This window comes from Pinus tabuliformis, chromosome 7, assembly GCF_031772625.1.
Source record: "Pinus tabuliformis cultivar Carrire ecotype Pingquan chromosome 7, CPIR1, whole genome shotgun sequence".
Classification (NCBI taxonomy): Eukaryota; Viridiplantae; Streptophyta; class Pinopsida; order Pinales; family Pinaceae; genus Pinus; species Pinus tabuliformis.
In genome coordinates this window covers 869,272,949-869,297,719 of record NC_142293.1, presented here as the reverse complement: position 1 = coordinate 869,297,719, position 24,771 = coordinate 869,272,949, and positions in this window count along the sequence as shown.

Sequence of the window (24,771 nt, the reverse complement as noted above, 5' to 3'; positions counted from 1 at the left end):
ATCACTCCATCCTGAAGTAGGTGGAGTGCCTTGCCAGGGAGCGCTGCCAAGTTCAACCCCACTCCCTTGAGGGCGCTGACAGTAGGCTTGTCAGATTTGTTTTCATAGGTCAGTGCTCCATCCAATAGCACTATCACTCAGGATTCCTTCATAGGCAGCATCTCAACAGCTTCTAAAGTACCAATAGCGAGGCTGGTGGACACTGTGCCATCTTGTGATGCTCGGATCTACAGCTCATGCAGACCGTCTGGATGGCCCCCAATAGTTGTTGTTGATGTTGCTTGAACTGTTGCAGGACCTCCGTAGTGACATCCCGCATCGTGTCTCCAATGTGATTCAAATCTCCCTTTGTTAGGGTGATTGGGTTTAGCAACATCTTACTAGCCTTGGATTTCTTCCTCCTCCAGCTCCAAGTTAATGGCTTTACCCTTTTTCTGTGCGGTGGCTTTTCCTTCTGTGGGTTTCTTCTAGGCGACGCACGCACCAGTATCGCAGCCTGCTTGCCCTTCTTATCCTTCACACTCTCCTTGGTTGGGGTAGGCTTCGGTCTAGGCATCCGTCGTGACTTGGGGACTTCAGCTAGTACCTCTGCAACTTCTGGAGTAGCCCCCTTTTCCTCCCTAACAACTTTCGGCATAGCCCCCTCAGCTGTCACTGCTTCAGTGTCCATAGCTTCAGATGCTAGGATAAAACCACAGATGAAATTGCGGTTGGACTCTGGAAACCAGTCAAACACGGGGCGGTCAAGTAATTGTTCGAAGAATGAGAGGGTCATGCACGTCTAAGAGCTCACCAACTCAATGTTCAAAATGTTCAAAGTGTTTTTCATTGGGCCTCCACTTGTAATTTATAGGCCATTTTGAATTCAAATCCGACTGTTCCCCCCACATTCGGTTCATTAATGCCAGATTGGCAACAGATTTCCAAGGATCTTACCCATAAATTTTGTCTTAAATGTCGGCCGCCCGCTCCATTTGGCCACATTCTTATCGTCAAATCATGAACAGTGACTTTAACGGTCACTTTTTGGTTGACCTATGCGATTTATCCCTGGGTAGTGCAGCTCTCTTCGTCTAGTCGCGAACCCTGTGACATTTCCTCGTTCCACACAATCCTCCAATCGTGCAGTTCCCCAACCCGAGTAGTGTAGTTTATAGTCCCGTGCCTCCTTTCAGCTGCCTAGAGCGCTAAGACTATGCTACCTTCATATAGTCACTTGGCTCGATCACCAGTGTATGGCTTCAATCAGCTGTCATTCACCTTTACTGAGAAGGGATATCCATTCAATTTAACCAACTGAACTACTCCACCATCGGTAATCTCCTTAATGACATAGGGTCCTAGCTAGTGCATTATGAATTTCCTTGGAAATTTATCAAACTTGTTATCATATAACAAAACTAGATCATTTACCTTAAAGGTGCGCAGCTTAATGTGTAGATCATTTCATGCTTTTTCGCACTGCTTTTGGACTTGTTGGTAAAATCCAACCATAAATCTTTCTTCCTCAGCAAGCTATGCGGGCCTCTCTTCTAGGGCTCTGTGATCCGCCATACCCATGAGTGCCGCTATGCGTAGGCTAGGCACAATGTATTCCATGGTGTTGTCTTATTGGTGCCTGACCCAGGTTCGGAGTTAAGTTAGCCAAACAAATCCCGGTACTACTGGCACTTTCGGCAACAGTCCGCATAGCCCAGACTAAGGTCTCACCTGAAGTAGTATGGGAGGGTGCTAGAACTAGGCTTCCGCACCCTGGAGATGTTTGATGAGTTTAAGTGGTCCTCGGTTTGACCTTGCGCGAAAGTCTCTACGCGCACTTTCTCATACCTCGCAGCTTGATATACTACCTTCGTGCAGCCCTACCGAGGGGCTGAACGTCACGCTCTGCATTATTACCCAAGACCTTAATGGTATTCCAACATTAATTAATTAACTTTGGCTACTTGAGTGCTTTAAGTATACTTGACAATATAAACCATTCATACAGGTGCGCGCAGTAAATAATTAGTATATTTGCAAATCATATCAAACATGTATTAACCCAAGAACAGATACATAGAATTATGATAAAACTTCTCTTTATTAATTCCTTCCTTGGTTACAAACTCGACTCCGACCTACACACTCAGCTGCAAAGCCTTCTCCTACTTTACGACCCAAAGACACACTTTACACTCGTCACTCAATCACTTAGACTTGTTATTCTTCTCTCTCCTCCTCTATTTTACACTTAGAGCCTCGCTCTATTTATACAATCCCATGGTCCGCGAACCATGGGTAGGTCTATCCAGCTGACATTACATTACAAAACTAGGGTGGACAACCCTGTGACTCTATCATACTTTCACGCCCCGCACCCGCAATTCACGGAGCTTTACAACAAGATTGGGTCAAAACTTGGGCTTTGAGCCCCAAAACATGCCTTGGGGGGATTCCATGCCCAACAGGCCCCCAACACAAACATCGTGACTCGCCCTCGAGTCACTTTGTCAGTGCAACGATCTTTACGCGGAGTCCCTCCAACTGTTCTTGAACTGCACAGATGTCAGCAAAGCACTGAGTTGCTACTTGCTGGATCTGTTGCATATGTTGTTCCAAGACCTTTGTGTCTGGAGTGCTTCTCTACATCAATGTGTGCATCCCCTGTATGTGCACGAGCTTGCCTTCGATGTCTGTTGTGATGGTGAAGGCCTCGTCGATCCAAGGTTGGACGTGCACTTTTAGGATTGCTTCCTTATGTTGTGTTGCGTCCACCTACTCCTTCAGTGCTTTAGCCTGCTGCATCCTTGCAAGCCTCTAGGTGAGGACCACCATCTGCGCAGTTCCTCGGACACTGTCATACTATTGTTGGAGTTCTCGCGCCTCTGTCTATAAGCGATGTATGTTGGGGTCCTCCTGCAGAGTTGTGAGGACCTCAAGTGATTCTTCCAACATGTTGGTGCAGTCTCGCACTACACCTCCAATTTCCTCCAATCCCATTTTGATAGCGCTAGCGCGTTGTTCTCTGACTTCCGAGGGAGTGGATGGTTGCACCTTTAACCACAGCTCCAACTAAACCTTTGTCATTTCCTCTCTAGCCTCGCAGACCCCTGCTACTAACCTGTGGATCCACGCCTCTACTGGTATATCTATTGGGATGGCCAACTCCACGATGCTTTGGCAAGCATCATCGATCACCTGCACTAGCTATTGATTTTGCGACACCAATTCGTTGCGTTGCAAGCTTAGTTGTTCCATATTTATCTTCTGCTCACTAAGGACTTGGAGCGCGTGGCTCTCCCTAGCTCACAACTCTGTAGTTATCCCATCCTACAACACATATAATGTCTCGCACGGGAAGGTAGCGAGATTAACACCGAGACCTTTCAATGTGCTAACCGAAGGCCTATCGGCCTCATTTGATGTCACTAGTGCTCCTTCCGGCAGCATTATTGTGTTTGTCATCCACGCACACAACATCTAATTTGCTTCTGTGGATCCAACTACAAGGTTGGTCGAAAGGGTACCAACCTTAGGGGGTTGTGCCTGTAATTCCTGCAACTGCACTCTGAGGGCCCCCAACACAATCTGGTTCTCTTGTATGAAATATTGGAGAGCCTCATTTGTGACATCGCGCACCGTCTCACCAATGTCATGCAGATCACCCTCGGTTAGGGTGATCAGGTCAATGGACAACTTCAAGGCCTTGACCTTCTTCCGTAGTCCTGCCCGCTCTGCTGGGTGTTGGTGCTTCAGCTGTTTAGATGTGATTCATTGGTCCGCACTTCCTTATATTATTTTTGCTTCCTTTTCCCACTGCCCCTTCGAAGGTGTTGTTTGGCCCTCGCCCACCTTCGCGGCTGCTGCCTGTAATTCTACTGTTGCTGCGGCCTTTTCCTGCTCAGTTGCTTTTTGTGCCGCATCCCGTGTTTCCCGCACTTCTGGTGCTGTTGTTTCCTTCCTGCGTTTTTCAGCCAATTGTGCGATGCGCAGCTTGGCATCATCTTTCTTCTTTTGTGTTTCTGACTTCTCGATTTCTGAAATGTTTGGGGCGCGCCATTCTAGTGGCCATGCCTCCAAGACATTGAAAATGGCGTCGTCGGTGGATACAAACAGTAGCTTTGTCCACTGCTTCGTCGGGTACTTGCGCACCCTGATATATATGTTATGCATGTCTGCCTTAAATTCTACAAAACTATGCAGAATATTGTAAACCGTGGGTGACAATTGTGGCTTACAGTTGATCCACATTTGGATGTTCATCTCCATGAGCACCCAGAAGGTATTACTATCGCATATCCTGTTTTCATCCTTCGTTGCCTAGAGCGAAGCATACTTCATGGCCTCCAGTAAATCTCTGTCAATTATGGGGAATTGACTATCCTCCGGCAATTCCCCAACTACGAGCAGTATGGATAGCAACAACCATGCATAGTGGAATGTTTTTGCCTATTCTTGGGCTTCATGGAAATTCTCTAAAAATTCTATGAAGAGGAATTCGAACCAGTTAAATTGGACCCCCTCCATGCACTGTTGGTACATTGTGACCACTGGCGCAGGTACCTCATCTGCGCGGCACTTGCGCATAACTTTACTAGTGAGGATTTGGGTTTCCACGCGTACTACTTTGTCCTTGATGCTAGAGATGGCGTAGCCCCTCTTCTTCTTTTCCAGCTTGTACTTCTTCTTCATGGCCTCCGCAATGGCCAAATCACTGCCCTTTCCTTCCGATATGGCCACGGGGTCTTCTCCTTTGTATGGAAGCTGGGAGACGTGATGAATCAAGTCTGTCGTGATGGGGATGGGCTCCTCCAGCCATAAGCACCCATCATGCACCAGGCAGAGCAGCTGCCTGATGACGAAAATGGTTATTGGGGCACAGTGGAAATGCGGCACCCAAAGTAGGTTCAGTAGCCCAGCCTTCTCCACTCTGTGCAACCACTTCCGTGGCTCTAATGCTGTCACCACCCCCGTGGTGTTCTGCTTCATGAGGTTTCTGGTCTCAAGGTGAGGGAACTTCTCGTGGTCAGTGAGGTCCCAATATTCAAATTTCATGGTCGGTATGTGGCCCAGGTGCATGCCTTCAAACATAATGCCATCTGGGAGGAGCAGGGTCTGGAGTGAGCTCTTGGTCTCGTCCAGGTCCTTGGGCACTTTGGCCTTCCCTTTTCACAAGGGGACATAGGCGGGTAGTTTTGTCGCAGAGTGCCTAGGCTGAGTATCCACTTCTATGCCTTCATCTTCTTCTTCTACGATGGTAAGATCCTGCAAATCTTCTTCTTCTTCATCTGTTTCTATAGTGACAACTTTCCCTTTCTCCTCCATTGACAGTTTGTTGCGTAGTGGGTTCCGCGGGGACACGCATATAGGAGCCATTTTTTGTTTGTCCTTCTTGGGTCTTGGCATATGCAGTGATTTCAGGATTTCTACCACAATCCCGACACCTTCTGGAACATCCCCCACAGTTAGGGCCTGCGCGGCCTCCTCGGCGGTCACTTCTGCTATCCCCATACCATCCTTAGTTGTTGTCATTGTATCTGTGCTACAATCTATCACTCACGAATTCAGGGGCTCAATCAACGCTCGGCTCACAACACTCAAGGTTCTACTCAATCGCTCAATTCACAAATGACCAAGTGTTGTTTTCTGGGCAGCCCTTTGTATTTTATAGCACTTTTTGAATTCGAATTCGACCGTTCCCCCCAATTCTGGTTCATTAATGCTTTCTTGGCGGCAGATTTTCCCAAATCTTGCCCATAAATCGCATCTTAAATGCCTGCCGCCCGCTCCATTTGGCCTCAAGTCGAGCATCCCATCATGAATAGTGACTTCAACGGTCACTTTCTGGCCAAACCACGTGGCAGCGCAGCCCCCCATGTGTGGTCGCAAACCTTGTGACTCTTTGCTTCTACGCACATCTCCAATATCGTGTAGCTCCCAGGAATAATAGTTTATAGTCTCGTGCTTCCTTCCAACTGCCTGGAGCACTAAGGTTGTATTTCTTTCAACTAGTCAAGTGGCTGCACCACTCGTGTAGAGTTCCATCCTGCCCTCTGTCATGGTTCTTGGAGAATCCCCACCTTTTATTGTTATGGTCAGCATCGCGCACTTCCCTATTTGCAACGCGCTACCCTAGTCACTATGCTTAGCAATATGCAATCGGAGCCAAGGCATCAGACTAATGAATTCACAACGATAGTTCTCAAACTTGTCAGCATGATCGTACGCACCTTGCCTTACCATCCTATTTTTTTCAGCGAGAAAATCTTCCTTGATCTCGTCCTCCAGCTTCTTGACTTTCACATCCACCAACGCACTTTTCTTTCTTAATCGTACCCTTTCTTCTTCAAGTTCTTGGAGTCTAAGGTTTCCCTGTTGGATTTCTTCCTCAAGTCCCATGCGTTTTGTTTCTTGCGGCTGTGTGATTCCTTCTTTCTGGGCTTCACGAACCATCATATCTATAGGTGTTGCTATGCGAGGACTAGGCTTTGCATGCTCCATAGAAATTATAGTTTCTGCTTCATACTTCAGCTTTGGAAGTGGCTGCATGGTCAGGGTTTTGCACATGGTCCTATAAGCCCATAGAACCACTGGTACGTGCAAGTCCCAGTCAGTTCACTTCACATGGTGGACCACATTCAGTGCTTCGCGTACTTTGTCAAAAGCTTCTGCGTGAATATGCTTCTGCATGCTTGGTCTTACCATACTTCCTGGTCATTGTTCGTGCCATTTCCTTGCCCATTCCTGCTCGTTAATCATGTTTCCTACCATACGGACGATGTGCCTTTGTGCAGGTTGCGCACCATACGCCTGTACCCATTTGGACAGGTGGGCACACGGGCTGTTTCGTCCATCATACTTGGATTTCATCCGCATCTAAGGCTTCCCAAATTGTAAGTGCATCATCCTTCTACATTCATGCCAGTCCTAAAAGTTCTGCAGGTGCGTATCCCACCACCTTGCAGGCGTAGCGCATAGTACCCATTTCAAAGCATCGAACCATTTTTGTTCCTGCACTTTGCTTTCAAATTTGTTTGGGAAATCATCCACTTCGCTCAACCCGTCATACATAGGTAGGTCTCTTACCTATGTTTCCAAACAACATAGCGACCTTGTCATCATGTTACAGTTGAGCGTGGTTACCTCGTCTAACCGGTTCAGCTATCGTTTTATTTCCTCGTCCGAATCTGAGGTGCAAGAGCTTTTGCGCTCCACGAGAGTCTGCCATATGCTGTTGGATTCACTCAATCCTACTCCCATGCGGTTATCTTGTAAATACAATCTAGATCGTCGTCGCTATCATAGTCACGCACCAGCTATGTGAAGCGCGATCCTTCCGTAGGGTCTAAAGGTACCACTACGCGCAGTGACTTTTTCTAAAAAATCATCTTGCGCTTCTTTAGATTTATCACTCCATTCATGTCAGTGGCCCAATCTATTCCCAGTAGCGCAAGATAGGGATTGTTGTCATCAACAATCTCTATCACTTCAAAATCTACAAGCGCGCTCGCACCTTCGATATCTACTGTTATTCCCTGCAATATTCCCATAGGTAGGAGCTTTTTCTAGTTCACCATCCGCAATTTAATAAGAGACCATTGCAACGCAGGCCTACCCATGCGCTCCCATGTCTGCTTTGGCAGGACATTCACGTCCAATCCTAGATCCAAAATCACTTGATCCATTTCATATTCCTCGATTTGCGTGGTCAATATCATCTCTCTTCATGTTCGCGTTGTGTGCTTCTCGAGCTTCCGGACTACATGCGGTTCTCCTAACGTAGTCCCAGCACATCTAGTTATGAGTTCTTACAGCCCCTTCACAACCTTGCTATCGCGCAACAGTTTCATGCATGTCTCCAAAAAGGTAGTGAGCATTGATGGGTCCATTTCTGGTTCCAGTTTGTCTTTACTACATGAAGTGGAGGCCTCCGCGAAGCTCTTCTTAGCTTCCATGAATGTCTCCTTAGCATGCTCTAAATCAAATTTTGGTTCCTTTGTTGGAGCCTTGCGAACCCAGGCACTCTCTTCAGGTTGCTTGCCTTTTTCATCTCCTGTCATGATACCACTTCGGAGCACGATATTTACATTCGGGTCTTCCTCACGCGGCTCAGGCCTCATCATTTGCAGGCTCTAAATCGGGGGAGGTTGGAGTGTTCCTTTATCATGCAGCCTCGCTATCAGCATGGGATAGTGCTCTGTCTCATGATCAAACTGGGTACAATATAAGCATGATGGTCTCGTCAGATTTGTACAATCGCAGGAATAATGCCCCGATCCTCCGCAATTGTAACATATTAGTTGTTTGTGACCTCTTCCTGGTCCCATTCCACCTCGACCTCGTCCACACCCCTGAAATCCAATGCACGCCATCCCTGCATTTTGATCGAGGGCCCGTGTTTCGGTCTGAACTCTGTAGGTAGGAGTCTGATCCATCATCAGTTCATAACTTCTACAGGTGCGCTCATCGTGGCCTACTGACCTGCAGAAATTACAGAACAACTGTTGGGAACTCTGCATATACTTCTGTAATAGATGGCAGTTATCTGTAGCATGCTTCCCTCCTATCTGACAAATCGCGCACCATAATGCAGGCGCCGCGCTTGGTCCTGCTTGTGCCTCTGGTCTCAATGGCATTGGTCCTCCTCCTACCAAGTAGTTCACAAAGACTGGATAATGGTCCTTGTCATGTCCCTTTCCCTTGCACTTTATGTACCATGCCTCCTCGGGTGCTTCTGGGTGAGCTGTCCTATCTTGTTTCAAACTTTGCATCTCAAGACACAAGTTTTTCAACTACGTGTGGATCTGTTGAACTCCCAAGTTAGGATCTTGTATCGAGGTCTCATGCAGTCTCATTGTGATCTCTAAGGCCTCAGATTGAGTGGATAGCTTCTCCTATGATAGCCCATTCCTTAGATGTGGCGTTAGTGATGCTATAAACCATGCGTGGTGTTGCCCATCCGTCAAGGTCATGTTGGCTTCACGAATCATACCCTTCAGTCTCTGATCCAACTCTCAAGGGGTTTTGCCTGGAAGCATCACAATTTCCTTAAATCCGATGATTGACTGTGTTTCTGGCTTTGGTCTGCTAAATTCCTTGTTTAGCGCAGCTTGGTTATCCGCGATCCCTGCATTCAAATTGTCATTGGATTGCTTAATGTACCAAGTCAGTGCGCGATCCTGCAAAGTGCTGACCAACGTTACCTTCTTTATATTGTCATCCGTGACTCCCTGTGCTTCCCATACAGCCCTTACCATGAACCAAAACTGGTATGGATCTTCATTCCCTACTCCTTTAAACACCAGCAATTTTATCGCGCTTGCCATATTGAACTGTGGTGGTGGCGGAGGTGGTGTGGGCGAAGGGGGGGTGAAGATGGTGAAACTAGCGGTGGTGTAGGTGGAAGTGGTATGCGTGGAATTCGTTGCTTTATCAAACTGATCGCACTTCTTGGTGAGACCTTCGCGAGCTCTTCCTCGCTTTCTCATAGAGGTGAAATCAAGGGGCTAGTTTCTAGTTCTGTGCTACCTTCGTTTTTGTAGATCCTCCCACTTCGCATAACCCCAAACATCAATTTATTCACATAACCCACTTTTCACACAGTAGCATTTTAATCCAAGTGTTCAAAGATTTAACGTACTTACCTCGCGGTCCTTTGAGGAAGCGTCGTTCTGCCTCGCTATAGCTGACTGAAGTATCTACCGTGAACTCGGTGATAAATCCCCCTATAATTCGATCGAGCCAGTGATCCACAACACGTTTAATCTTATCTTCCAATGCTTCCAATCTGCGCACCAACTCTGGAGTCCACATAATAGGTTTGTCAAGCCTACACCTTCCTTGATTGTCTGCTAGCTTCACGATCCACTCGTAGAACTCAGAGGGGAAGGATGCAAAGAAAATTTCATGGATTTCCATATATAAGTAGCAATCTAACCACTCTTCCTCAATAATCATGGATTCTTGTTTTCCTGCGCCACAAACTCATGGATCTTCCTGTCCAACCACTCTTCAATTACTTTCTTTGTCGGATTCCAGTGATACGACATTAGACATCTCTTATGCAGATCCCGGTCCCAGTAACAGAACCATTTGTTGGCTTATTGGGGCCTAACCCAGGTTCGGAGTTAAGTTAACCAAACAAATCTCAGTACTACTGGCCCTTTCGACAACAGTCTGCGGAGAGCGGACTAAGGTCTCACCGGAAGTAGTATGGGAGGGTGCTAGAACCAAGTTTCTGCACCCTGGAGATGTCTGATGAGTTCAAGTGGTCTGCGGTTTGACGCTATGTGCAAGTCACTACGCGCACTTTCCTGTACCTCACAGCCTAATATACTACCTTCCTGCAGCCCTACCAAGGGGTTGAACGTCACACTCTGTGTTATTACCCAAGACCTCAATGGTATTCCAACGTTATTTAATTAACTTTGCCTACTTGAGTGCTTTAAGTATACTTAACAATATAAACCATTCATACATGTGTGTACAGTAAATAAACACTATATTTTCAAATCATATCAAACATGTATTAACCCAAGAACAGATACACAGAATTATGATAAAACTTCTCTTTATTAATTCCTTCCTCAGTTACAAACTTGACTCTGCCCTGCACACTCAGCTGCAGGGGTCCGTGCACTCAGCTGTGGACTACTAGGCCTCTGCGCACTTCTCTGCATAGCCTTCTCCTACTTTATGACCCAAAGACACACTTTACACTCGTGACTCAATCACTTAGACTTGTTATTCTTCTCTATCCTTCTCTATTCTACACTTAGAGCCTCGCTCTATTTATACAATCCCATGGTTCGTTGACCATGGGTAGGTCTATCCAGCCAACATTAAATTACAAAACTAGGGCGGACAACCCTGTGACTCTATCATACTTTCGCACCCACAATTCGCGGAGCTTTACAACACAATTAGGTCAAAACTTGGGCTTTGAGCCCCAAAACATGCCTTGGGGGGATTCCATGCCCAACACATGGGCATCACTGCTTCAACACCGTATACAAGCCTAAAGGGTGTCTTTCCAGTCAACTTTTTGCATGCCATCTGATAGGCCCATAGTACCGTGGATATGCATAGGTCCCAATCACTTCACTGAGCATTGCAAACCTTGATTAGCGTGTTCTCTCATACCTTATTGAATGCTTCCACCATCCCATTAGCCTATGGGTGATAAGACATGCTTTTCTAGTGATATACTTGAAATTCCTCCGTCAGCGCACTGATCGTTTCATTCAAAAAATGCGTAACACGATCACTCATCAAAATCTTTGAACACCCAAATCACGTCAGTACATACTCAAAGAAAAACTTCACAGCGGTCACGCCTATACAGTCCTTCACATGCTATGCCTCTGCCCATCGAGTCAAATACTCAGTCGCGGTGATAATGTATCGCGTTCCTGTCTTCTTCGCTTGGGGCTGAATGGGTCCCACAAAATCTATTGCCCATTTCTAGAAAGGTTGTAACATCATATGTGGCTTCAAAGGTATCTCATCTCTCCACGATGGCATGTCAGTCCTTTGACACACATCATATGCCTTGCAGTAGGCTTTGGAATCTTGATGGAGTGTTGGCCACCACAACCCTATGTGTAGAATCTTCTGTGTGGTCGCTCTTCCTGCATAATGGCCTCCCGTGGTGCCCCCATGAGCATCCACGAGGATACTTCTCCTCTCAAACTTCGGTACATATCGTCGTAATACTTCATCAGACCCCATTTTGTACAGATGTTTGGAAATGATAGAAAAGTATACCGCGCGCACCATTAACTCCCTTTTCTACTGAATGGTGTAGCGTTCTGGGGTGGTTCCTATCGTTAGGAAGTGTATGATGTCTTCAAAGTAACCATCTGTGACGCACACTGCAAATAGTTGCGCGTCATGCAATCCCTCCTCCAAATTAATGGGTTCTTCCCCCTTTTCGATGTGTGACAAATGGTCTGGTCCCACGTTCAGTTGTCCAGGCTTCACAATAACTTCAAAATCAGACTCCTGGAACAGTAACAACCACCTACAGATTCTCCTCCCCAACACAGGATTATTGACCAGGTATATCAACGTAGAATGATCCGTATACATCTTAAAATGTCCACCCAGCAAATAGTGTCTAAACTTCAAGAGCGTGTATACCATGGCTAATCCTTTGCACTCGGTGGTGGAATAGTTCTTCTCATCCTTGGATAATCTTCTGCTTGATCTTCTGCTTGCGAACGTTATAGGATGGTTCAATTCTCCGCCAGCATCTTATGTCAGTACTGCTCCTAGTGCTATACATGACACGTCTACATGTACATGAAACTCCTTCCAATCCGGGAAGACTAAAATCGACATGGTGACCATTTTTCCTTTCAATACATCCAAACTTTTCTGACAGTCCTCGTTCCAACAAAACGTGACATCCTTTTTCAACAACTTCTCCATAGGCGTGGTGATCTGGGCATAGCCCTTGATAAACTTCCTGTAGTACCCAGTATGTCCCAAGGTTGTGCACAACTGTTTCACACTCTTCGGCACCTCCAAGTTAAGTATCACTGTGATCTTCGCAGGGATCTACCATCAGTCCCTATCTACAAACCACATGACCCAGCAAAGTCCCAAAAGGAATACAAAACATAAATTTCTTCAGATTGAGCGCAATATGGTACCTTCGACAAGTATCTAACATTAAGCACAAGCTGGCCACGTGGCATTTTACCAACCCAAACACAGTCCAGTGATCAAAGTGCACCTCCAAAAACTTATGAATGAAGTCTTCGAATGCAGCAATGACTATGTGTTCGAAAATTGCAGGCGCATTATTTAATCTGAAAGGCATTACAGTGTACTGAAAACATCCCCATTCAATCGCAAAGGTTGTCTTGCTTCTATCTTCCAGTGCGATTTTGATTTGATGGTACCTAGAAAACCCATCAGTGAAGGAGTACACTTCCTGGCCACCTACATTATCCAATACCTCATTAGTGAACATAGTCAGGAAAGGATCATGCACACAAGCATCATTTAACTTCCTAAGATCTACGCATATCCTTATTTCATCCTTCTGCTTCTTTTCATGTACCACCATTGGGATTACCAAATCAGATTCTTCTACAGGCTCAACGATGCCTGCCGCGAGAATCTTATCCAACTCTAAGTGGACCTTCTCCTTATACCTCGGATTGAGACGGTAAGGTCTTTGCTTAACTGGCTCCGCGTCAGCTTTTAATGTGATCTTCATAATGCCCATATCCCCTTTAACTCTGTAAACTTGGTAGGGAACAAATCCTGGTATTCGCCGAGCAACTCAGCGACCTTATCTACCATTGCGTCATCCCAGTAATCTCCAATCTTCACGAATTTGGGCTTCACCTACGTACCAATATTTACCTGTTTCGTTTTTCAGTGGTGCGGTTATATCAGGATTCTTGATCTACAGTCCCTCGACCTCGCGATGACCCTTAGTTTCAGGGATATTAATCTTTTTTGGGTCCTCGTCTTCTTCTTCAATAGTCATGTTATAGCATTCTAGTGGGTTGCTTAGCTGAGTGGTCCAATCAAGTTGAACCAGATCCAAAGGATCCTGCAGTATCCTAAAGATTGTTGCTTTAACTTCTTGTAGCGCTTCGTCAATATAGTCAAACCCATCTTCGAAGCTGAACGTCATTATGAACCCTTCACGCAGAATATCCCATTCACCTGTGCCATGGCAGAGCTCTGTCTCCAAGTACCAGTTCATCGGGATGACATCCAAGGTGTGACAGAACAAGTGCACCCATTCAGGTTGGGGCTTCGCTCCATAGGCCTTAGCCCATTTGGCCAAGTGTGCACACGGATCATCCTTCCATCATACTTGTCTGTCATTCATACCTTCGGCTTCCCAAAGCATGTTCTCATCATCCTCCTACACTTGCGCCAATCATCAAAACTACCCTTGTGTGTACCCCACCATCTCACGGGCGTAGCGCGCAGTGCCCAGTCCAAAGCCTGGAAGCGTTGCTTCTAGGGTACTTCCCTCTCAAATGCATCCAGAAACACATCCACATCATTGAAGCCATCATAAGTGGGTGGATTTCTTACCTCTGACGACACAACGTAGTGACTGGGTCATTATGTTACAGCTCAACGTGGTTACTTCATGTAGTTGATTCTGCTAGCGCTCTAATTCTTCATTCGAGTCTAAGTTGTAGGAACTCTCGTGATCCCATGTAATTCATCCATCTGCTGTTGGATTCACCCAATCTTGGTCTCATGCTGTTATCTTATATATGCAGTCCAAATCGTCATCGCTTTCGTAATCGTAGACTAGTTCAGTATAGTGCGATCCTTCAGCAGGATCTAGGGGTACTATTACGCGAAGCGATTTCTTTTCAAATATCATCTTTCACTTCTTTAGGTTGATTACCCCGTTCATGTCAGTAGCCCAATCAATGCCAAGGAGCGCAGGGTAGGGGTTGTTGTCATCCACAATTTCTATTACTTCAAAATCAGCCAATGCGCTCGCGCCTTCAATATCTACAATTACTCCTTGCAGCCGTCCCATGGGGATGATCTTCTGCTAATTTTCCATCCTTAACTGAATCGGAGACCACTACAGTGCGAGTCTCCCCATCTGCTCCCAAGTCTGCTTCGGTAAAACGTTCGTGTCTGACCCCAGGTCCAAAATAACCTGATCCATTTCATATTCTCCTATCTGTGCGATCAGTCTCATCTCACGTCCTGTCCTTGCTTTATGCTTACCAATCTTCCATACCACGCGTGGTTCACCTGGAGTGTTTTTGGTGCATCTATTTATAAGTTCCTGTAAGCCCTTTACAGCCTTGCTATCGCGCAAAAGCTTCATGCAGGTCTCTAGAAAGGTCGTAAGCATAGAAGGGTCCATTTTCTGAACAGGCTTATCATCGCTTCCTGAGGTAGAGGCCTCAGTGAAGCTCCTTTTTTCTTCCATGAATGTTTCTCGTGTGCGCTCCAAATCAAATCCAGTCTCCTTCTCCAGAGCTTTGTGAACCCATGCGTTGTCTTTAGGTTGTTTCCCCTTATCGTCGCTCATTTCAATTCCACTTTGGAGCACTATATTCACATTCAGATCCTCTTCGCGAGGCTCCACCCTCATCATCTGTAGGTTCTGAGTCGGTTGCAGTGGTAGAACCCCTTTGTCGTGTATTCTCGCTATCATTGTAGGACAATCCTCCATCTCATGATCAAACTCAGTACAATATTTTCACAACAGACCCGTTGGGTTAGTACATTCACAAGCATAGTGTCCTGGTCCACAATTGTAACAAATCAATTTTCCCCGACTTCTGCCATGTCCTCCTCCGCCTCGGCCTCCTCCGCGCCCATAAAAGCCTGTTCACGCTATCCCAGAGCTCTGGTTAGGAGGCCATGTTTATGCCTGAACTCTATAGGTGGGTGTTCTGTACATCATCAATTCATAACTTCGGTAGTTGCCCTCATTATGCCCTACCGACCTATAGAAGTTGCAGAACAGTTTTTGTGGTGTTTGTACAAACTTCTACAGTAAATGATAGTTATCAGTTGTATGTTTCCCTACTACCTGACATATAGCACACCACAACGCAGGCCCTGCGCTCGGTCCTACTTGGGCTTCCGGCCTCAAAAGCATCGGTCCTCCTCCTGCAATATAGTTCGCAAAGATCGGGCAGTGGTCTTTGTCATGCCCCTGACCTTTACATCTTAGGCACCATATCTCTTCACACACATCCGATCGAACTGTTATGTCCTGCTTCAAACTTTGCATTTTGAGGCAAAGGTTTTTCAACTACGCATGCATCTGCTGAACCCCCAGATTCGAATCTTGCATCGGTGTTTCATGTAGTCTTATTGCAATCTCCAAGGCCTCTGCCTGAGTTTTAATCTTCTGTTTTGACAATGCAACCCTTAGGTGAGGTAGGAGCGAAGCCATGAACCACTCATGGTGTTGTCCATCTATTAAGTTCATATTAGCTTCATGGGTTTTACACTTCAATCTCTAATCCAATTCCCAAGGTGTCTCACCTAGTTTCATCACGGTTTCCTTGAACCCCACAATCGACTGTCCCTCAAATTTAGGCCTACTGAACTTTTTGTTCAACATGGTCTAGATCTCTGCCAACCAAGCATTTGGGTTATCATTAGAGTACTTGATGTACCAAGTTAGCGCACAATCCTGTAAAGCACTAACCAATGTTGACTTCTTCATTTGATCGCTTGTGATGCCCTGAGCTTCCAATATATCTTTTACGATGAACCAGAACTGGTGCGGGTCCTCATTTCCCAAGCCCTTAAACAAAGGAAAATTCAATGAATTCGCCATGTTGAACTATGGTGGAGGTAGTGGTGGTGTGGGCAAAGTCACAGGGGGCGATGGTGGTGAAGGTGGAGGTGGTGTGGACGAAGGTGGTAGTCGCGGCAACCCTCGTTCTATCAACTGGACTGCACTTTGTGGAGAAGCTTGCGCTACTCCCTCTTCGTCACTTAATGGAGGTGAAATCACTGGGCTATATTCTAGACCCTTCCTTTCTTCGTTTTTGTAAGTCTTTCCACTTCGCGTAGCTCAGAACATCAAGGTAGATGCATAACCTATTTTTCACACAATAGCATCTTAATCCAAGATTTTAAAGACTTCAAGTACTTTCCTCGTGGACCTTTGAAAAAGTGTCGCTCCGCCTCACTGTAACTGACTGAGGTATCGACCACTAATTCATTCCCCTCCTATGATATGATCGAGTCAGTGATCGGCAGCACAGGCGATCTTATCCTCAAAAACTTCCAATCTTTGTACTAACTCTAGGGTCCAGACAATAGGACCATCAAGCCTCCACCTTCCTTGGCTATCCGCTAGCTTCGCGATCCACCCATATAACTCAACTGGAAAGGAACAGAAAAATATCTCCTGGATTTCTATATACAGGTACCTGTCTAGCCATTGTTCTTTTGTCAGTCGCGGGTTTTTGTTCTCCTGCGTCGCGAATTCGTGGATCTTCCTATCCAACCAGTCTTTGACCTCTTTCTTAGTTGGATTCTAGTGATACGACATCACACATCTCTCATGCATATTTTGGTCCGAGCAACGAAACCATTTGTTGGATTTGTGGGGCCTCACCCAAGTTCAGCTTTAGTTAGCCAAACAAATCCCTACACTACTGGCCCTTTCAGCATTAACCCGTGGAGCGTGGACTGAAGTCTCACCCGAAGCAGTATGGGGAGGTGCTGGAACCAAGTTTCTGCACCCTGAGATGGTCATGATGTCGGTTTATACCCTCAGCCCATACTTTCACGCAGGTTGTTAAGCCTTAGGGCTCTGTCAATCTACCCTTTATTCCACCCTTCAGTACCTCCACGAAGGTGTACAATTGACCTTCGCACAACCTTAACCCATGGTCCAGGTCCTTTCGCGCAACTATGACAATGTATTGTACAGGTTCCCAAGTTATCTCATGTGTTTACTTATCTTACTAATCGCTCACAGTTAGCGCCATGTAAACTAATATCCTTACTTGCATTCAATTAACCAATACAATCACATATATTCGCGCATCACATAAACATTGTAAATTAAACCCAAAACGCAATATAATCAGATGCATTAACAAGAACTAATTACACAGTAATTTCAAAATAATTCTCTTTATTGATATCTTTCAGTTTAATACAAACTCCATCTGCCCTATGCACATAGCTGCAGGGGTCCGCACACTCAGCTGCGGAATTCCACCCTAGGCCTCTCTGCACTCAGCTACAAAGCCTCTACCTACACTAAGACTTGAAAGACTTAGATTTCTCTACCAAAACTCCAATGTTTAACTCTTCACTTCATAACTACTTTGAGCTTTCTTACTTGGCTTCTTTTTATACAATCCCATGGTCTGCGGACCATGGGTGTATCTTTACAAATGACTTTACACTTTACAAAATAAGGGTGTACAAACTTTTATGACTCTTGACACCTTCACGCTCCATGACCACCAAATGCAGAGACTTTACAACTTTATTACAAAATTGTCCCAAAACATGGGCTTTTAGACCCAAAATTGTCCTTGGGGGAACCCGTTCCCAACAATAGGTTTTTGATGGCATAGGGAAACATACCTTCCACTTATCCCAAGACTTCCCCTACACCTCTATCGAATGCATCTGTGTGGATGTGAAAAGGCAAGGCCCAATTCGGGCCCCTAAGAACTAGTGCAATGGCTGATTTATACTTTAGCTCTTCAAATGCTTGTTTACACTTATTTGTCCAAAAAAAATATAAATATTAGTTAACAATCCAAACAAAGTTGAGGTCATCTTACTAAAAGCCTTGATAAATCTCCTGTAATATCCGTCTATTCCTAAGAAACTCCTAACATCCCTTTGTTTCTGAGGGACAGGGACCCTTTTGACAATGGAAACCCTATTAGAATCAACTTGGATCCCTTCCTTAGAAAGGAAGTGACCTAGGACAATCCATGCATTCATAAAAAATTCACACATTTTTGGACTTAGTGAGAGATTAATTTCAATGCACTTCTTTAAAACTTTACACATGTTGGAGAGGGTGTCCTGGAAATCATTCCCATGAGTGAAGTCATCCATATAAATTTTAATTGTATCATGAACAAGATCAACAAAAATACTCAACACTTCCCTTTGGAAGGTAGTAGGGGCATTGCACAAGCCAAATGGAAGGACCCTATAGGAAAAGGTCCCCCATGGACATGTGAAGGTGGTCTTATCTTGATCCTTAGGGTTGATCTGGATCTAATTGTACCCATTGAAACCATCCAAGAATGAAAACTTCTTCCCTGCAAGACCATCCAAAACTTGATCAATAAAAGGTAAGGTAAAATGATCTTTCTTTGTAGCCTTGTTAAGTTCCCTATAGTCAACACAAATTCTCCACTTCCCATTCTTCTTGGGTACTATAACAAGAGGAGACACCCACTCACTATCTGAAATAGGGTAAATGAATCTTGCATCCAATAACTTTTGTAGTTCTTCTTTCACAATGTTTTTAAGTGCAAGGTTCATTCTCCTCTGGGGTTAGCACACAAGTTTACATCCCTCTTTAATGTAGATGTGATGTGTAAAAATTGGGGATGCATCCCTTTCATATCTTTATAGTCCCAAGAAAAAGCATCAAGATGTTGTCTCAACATAGTGAACAATTGTTCTTCTAGCTCTACTAAGAGGGAAGGACTAATTTTTAGGGTTTAAGATGGATTGATTTCCAAAATATTGGCATGATATTGTTCAAAACCAATAGCGCATATTTCTTTCCATGGGTTTTTCTTAGGCTACCCTAAAGATACCTCTACTAGTTCATCAATTTGCATGGCATCGGGATGTTGGGTTTGTAGAAAATTGTCAATAAGATCATCCTCATCTAGTTGCATGATTCCTACAACGGTTTCTAATCTATAGATTAGGTGGGGGGGTGAATGATATAATTCTTATTCTTCTTCTTCCTCTACCCATATAGGAAAATCATGCTTAACAAGGGGTTGAGCAGAGGGGTATAATACAAGCAATTTTTGAGCTGCCAATTTTTAATTGTCATGTTTCCAACCCTATGGCTCCTATAAGCATCAACAATAGCTAACCAAGGTCTCTCTAAGATGATAGGATACCCATTGAACTTGGCCTTGGGTTAGAGTACAAGTAAATATGTGGGGTACTCCTAAGAATCGATGGAGACCATCACATCCTCAATAACACCCTCAGGGGCTACTATGGATCTGTTTAAGTTGCAGCACCGTGGTGGTTTTCCTTAGGGCTCCCTAGTGGTTGAGCTTCAACATAGTTTTCCTAGTCATGAAATTGATTGTATCCCCAATTTCAATCAGTGCGTTGGGGAATACAATATTGTTAATATGTACATCCACTATCGGGATACCAGGATCCAAATAATTTAGGGAGATGACCCTCCCAAGCATTAGATCATTTAGTTTCCCAACAACATTGATAGTGGGGGCATGTTTTTCCCTCCTTTCGGGCCTCTATAAACATTATTCCATAATGTGCTTGTTATATATGGGGACATATTTGATGGCTTGGAGGAGGGGTATTCTAACACACAGGTTCTTTAGTTCTCCCAGAGGTTTAGCCTCTTCTGGGGTGTGCTTCTTAGGTTGGACAAACCTTTTAGGATAGGAAGGTATATTGACTTGAGGGGTACTTTCATCCTTCCTTCTTCAAGATCTTCAAATGGAGAAGTTGGGTGAACATCTAGAAGTACCTTCCCAGACTTGAGTTTTATTTATTAGATCTCCACAGCATATGTAGGATAGGATGTTTTCCCACAATAAACTTGTTGGGTTTACTTGTTGTTTGGGTTCGGATTGGGCAGAGTAGGAATTTGAGGTTGCTTAGGTGGATTATTGTGGGGTAGTTGTGGTTGAGGAGGAGGAGGAATTAAGGTAGGTGGTTGGGCTACCTGAGGCCTCCATCCTTGTGAAGGATTGCCCCATTGAGAAGGTTGGGGTTGATAAGGCTAGGAGGGTGGATTGGCGAGATGATGAGGATACTAAGGATGGTAGGACCAAGGGGAACGCATGGACCAATATTATTTGGATGGAGGATACCAAGGTTGAAAAGGTGTATTCTAATTTGGATTGAAAGAAGGATAGTGTACACTTTGCATGCCTTGTTGGTATGGTCGAGGGACTTGTGGCCTTCTTTGGTTGACAAAACAAAGTTGCTCCAAGACACCTTCTATCCCTTGGTATACTACCTTCAAACCTGGAAGAGAGGGGAATTTTTTAGTTGCATGATTCTCTTCAAAAACCAAGCATATTTCTATTACATTTAGTGGGCACTCATTTCTAGGGTGCCTCTTGGTGCATCTAGGGAAAAATATAACAAGTGCCCTTTCTGCCTCCTCTTATTTCTTCTTAATTTGCATGGTGTCCATTTGTAAAGAAAAAGTATGCAACATTTCACTCTTAAAGTCTTCTAACATATTCCATATTTCATGTTTGATGGTTGAGGTAGAGGATGAAGAATTTCCTAGACCTTGACTAGATCTGGCTCTTTTCCTTACAGCCTTATAGTGATTCTTAAATATTGTCTTGATGTCATCATAATTCAATTGGTAAATATCTCCACCAAACAGCATGTTAAGTGTTTCCATTAGCTCATCTTTGAATCCTCTGAGTAACACAAGCTTTACTGACTCTGGGTCAAGGGTGAAATTAGCTCTCCTATAGCTAAGTTGAAATATTTCTTCATAGTCCTCTAGGGACTCATCTATCCCCTAAGTCATTCTAAAGATTTCCTCCTTGGTGTCCTTGGATTGAAAATAATATTTGTATTTTTTATTGAAGGTTTGATACATTTAAGTCCAAGTGTTGGTGTTGCCTCTTCCCAAACTCATGAACCAACATAGGGTTGCATCCTTGAGATTGGAAAGAAAAAAATGTATCTTCTGCTCATCAGAAGTGTATTCATAAGTTCTACAAACCACAAAAAATTAAAACATGAATGTATCAGGGTCCTCAGAAGTTAGGCCATGGAAGTGTGGGAGAGAAGTGGGGCTTATGTTCTTCAGCCTGGCCTCCCCATTAGTTTATTTGATAAGGAAGAGCTCAAGTTCCCTATTTTCAACCATCTCTTAAGTAGGTGATGTAGGTTCTTCCTACCCTATAGGTTCTCTAAAGATATTTGGATGCTCAACTAAAGGGTTCTCAAAATCACTTGTGATCAGAGTAGGAGGTTCACAGTCACCAAAGAAGAGGGATGGTTGACTGCTTATAGGAGTGGGGGTTTTGCATAAATTTCCTTAGGTTGCCCCTAACCCTACGAGGCATGAAATAAATGTGGTTTTTTAGTGTTTTTTTCTTTTTCTTTTTTGTGTGGATATTTGTATATAGACAAAAAAACTGATGCAATTTTTTTTTTTTAGGAAATAAGATGAAAAGAGAAAGCAACTCAAAGAAAAATCAACACCTAATTTGACACCTCCCCGACAAGGAAGACAAAAATTGATGAGCTGTGGTATTGCAACAAGAACAATGCAACTCCCAGGGCTACGAGCTTTAATTTATCGATCTAGGATTCTATTGTATGCACAGTAAGCTAATTTGTACATAAGCTTCTCTGGTGTAATGAATCAAACGAAGGTGTACAAAGACCATTTTCCAAACTAAATCTAGATTTTGACAGAAAGGAAAATGTTGCATAAAAGGAAATCATAAATGTAGATTTTTACTGTATATTCAACAGCTTATGTGATATGTTAAAACACAAGACAAGAATCTACTCTACTCTTCGATGAAAACCAAAATTGATCGATTAAAACAATAAGTAGAATAGGGAGAATATCAATCAAACAAAACATAATATTTCTCTGAGGAAAGCAACTGCTAAAAACCCCGACTATCTATATTGCATTAACCAGAAGATATGAGAAGAAAATACAATGTTTTTTCAACCAAAACAATTCCTACACTAGTACGATCTAACTCTCTACTTCACAAACCAACTCAAGCCAACACTTAGCCAATTCTGCTTCTTGCCAAGCCCCTACTTCCTTGTGCAATCCCTAGAGGAATTAGCCCATATTTAATTGGGAAATCCACTCTCCATAATTTTGCAATCCAAACGTAGGTCCTCAACTGATTGCATGCACCATTTGTACAACTCAGAAAATTATACAACTGATAGTACATTGTCCCTGAACTCTAATCTCAACTGGGTCTTCCTTTGAACTGGAATGCATGAGTTATTTATGAGTGAATCTTCATCTAACTGGGGTGGTACTGGAGATGCACTGGTGCACTATTCCACTACTAGACCTCTACTAGTTCCTCCAACAATTAGAACTAGTTTAACTAACTATAACTCAGTTAGACTGATTTATCTAATTACAACTCCAAAGAACTCAACCTGGGCCCATAAAATTTAGGGATCACTCTACATAACTCTAGATAGACTTCCCACTCGAATTTCCTAAGTCAATTAAGTTAATTTAACTTAATTAACTATTACAAGTTGCTATGAGAATAGAATTACAATTTTAATTCACAATTTAATTCAAGGACAAATTAAATTGGGATTTCTTGTTGCTATTTTTAACACTCCCTCTCAACAATAAATGGATTATCAACTACCCTTCTCATGTCTCTGTGAAAATCGAATTTTCATCTTGACAATGCCTTTGTCAAAATATTTGCATCCTGCTCCTCTGTGGGAATGTACTCCAACAACATAATTCTCCTCTGCACACAATCTCAGAGATGAAGATACTGGATATTAATATGCTTGGAACGATCATGAAAAACTTTATTTTCAGAGAGTTTGATACAACTCTGATTGTCATAGTAAATCACAGTTGGATCCATCTGCTAACCAAACAAACCAACCAAAATCTTCCTCATCCATATAGCCTCACAAGATACTTGACTAGCAGACATGTACTCTGCCTCTGAGTGCAATTGATCTTTGTTTCTTGTTGTACCAAGAAACAACCACTAACCCAATACTGAAGATCTCTCTTGATGTGCTCTTCCTCTCGGCTGGACTCCCTGCCCAATCTACATTGGCGATTCCTTGATGCTTCACTCCCTTTGTCTGTATGTACCATAAACCACACTGAGTAGTGCCTCTGAGGTATCTCAACACATGCTTGGTTGCCTTCCAATACAGCTTAGTAGGTTTAACCATCGCTTGACTAAGTTGGTTAACTTCATAGCACATGTTTGATCGTGTGTTCACCAAATACATGAGTGAACCCACAAGCTGCCTGTAAATAGTAGCTTCCACTACTTCACCAGAAGTAGCATCCTCCTTCCTCCAGTTACTTGCTAGAGGAATCTCCATGGGCTTACTTCTCTCCTTGTGGAACCTTTTTACTATCTCATTGGCATACTTTCCCTAAGAGACAAAATTTCCTCATCACCTTTCCATACTTCCATGCCCAGAAAGTAGTGCATGAGCCCCAAGTCCATTTCAAACTCTATTGCAAAGTCCTATTTACAAGACTTGATCAGCTTATCATCACTTGCCAGAATCAAATCGTCGACATATAAAACAATAATCAATAATTTAGCTTCAGCCACAATATGGTAAAGGTTCACATCTGCTTCAATTTTGGTGAAGCCCAACCCGGTGAAGTAGCTATCACTCTTGGTGTACCGGTCACGGGGTGCTTGCTTTAGCCCATACAACGCTCGCTTGAGTCGGCACACATGTGACTCTTGGTCGAAGGTCTCAAAACCTTTAGGCTACTCAATATACACCTCTTCCTTAATCATGCCATTAAGGAAGGTTTTCTTTACATCCATTTGATGTGTCTTCCATCCCATCTACACTGACAGTGCCAAAATGGATATGATTGATGAGTACCTTGCAACAGGAGTAAAGGCCTCATCGTAATTAATTCCCTCCACCTGAGAAAAACCTTCGGCCACAAAACCTAGCCTTATGTTTCTCCACACTACCATTCACTGCTTTCTTTACCTTGTAAAGCCATCGGGAAATCACCGCTAACTTGTCCGCTAGTATTGGGACCACATACCAAACATTATTCTTGACAATGGAGTCATACTCCTCAATCATGGCATCAACCCAAACTGGTTGTTGCACTTCCTCCTCAAAAGAAGATGGCTTTATCTCAACACATCCACTCATAACAGCCATGTATCCAGTGTACCTCTCAGGTGACCCCCTCTTCCTGTGTTATGATGTGGGTGCTCCCACATTCTCTCTCGCATCATGAAATAACCTCTCAGCCTCTCTAGTGTGCTTTCTCCCATCTCTGGAAGACTCTGCATGAGTGGGTGCATTCACTCACTGATCCTCTGCGTGTGGCTTCTCCACATCAAT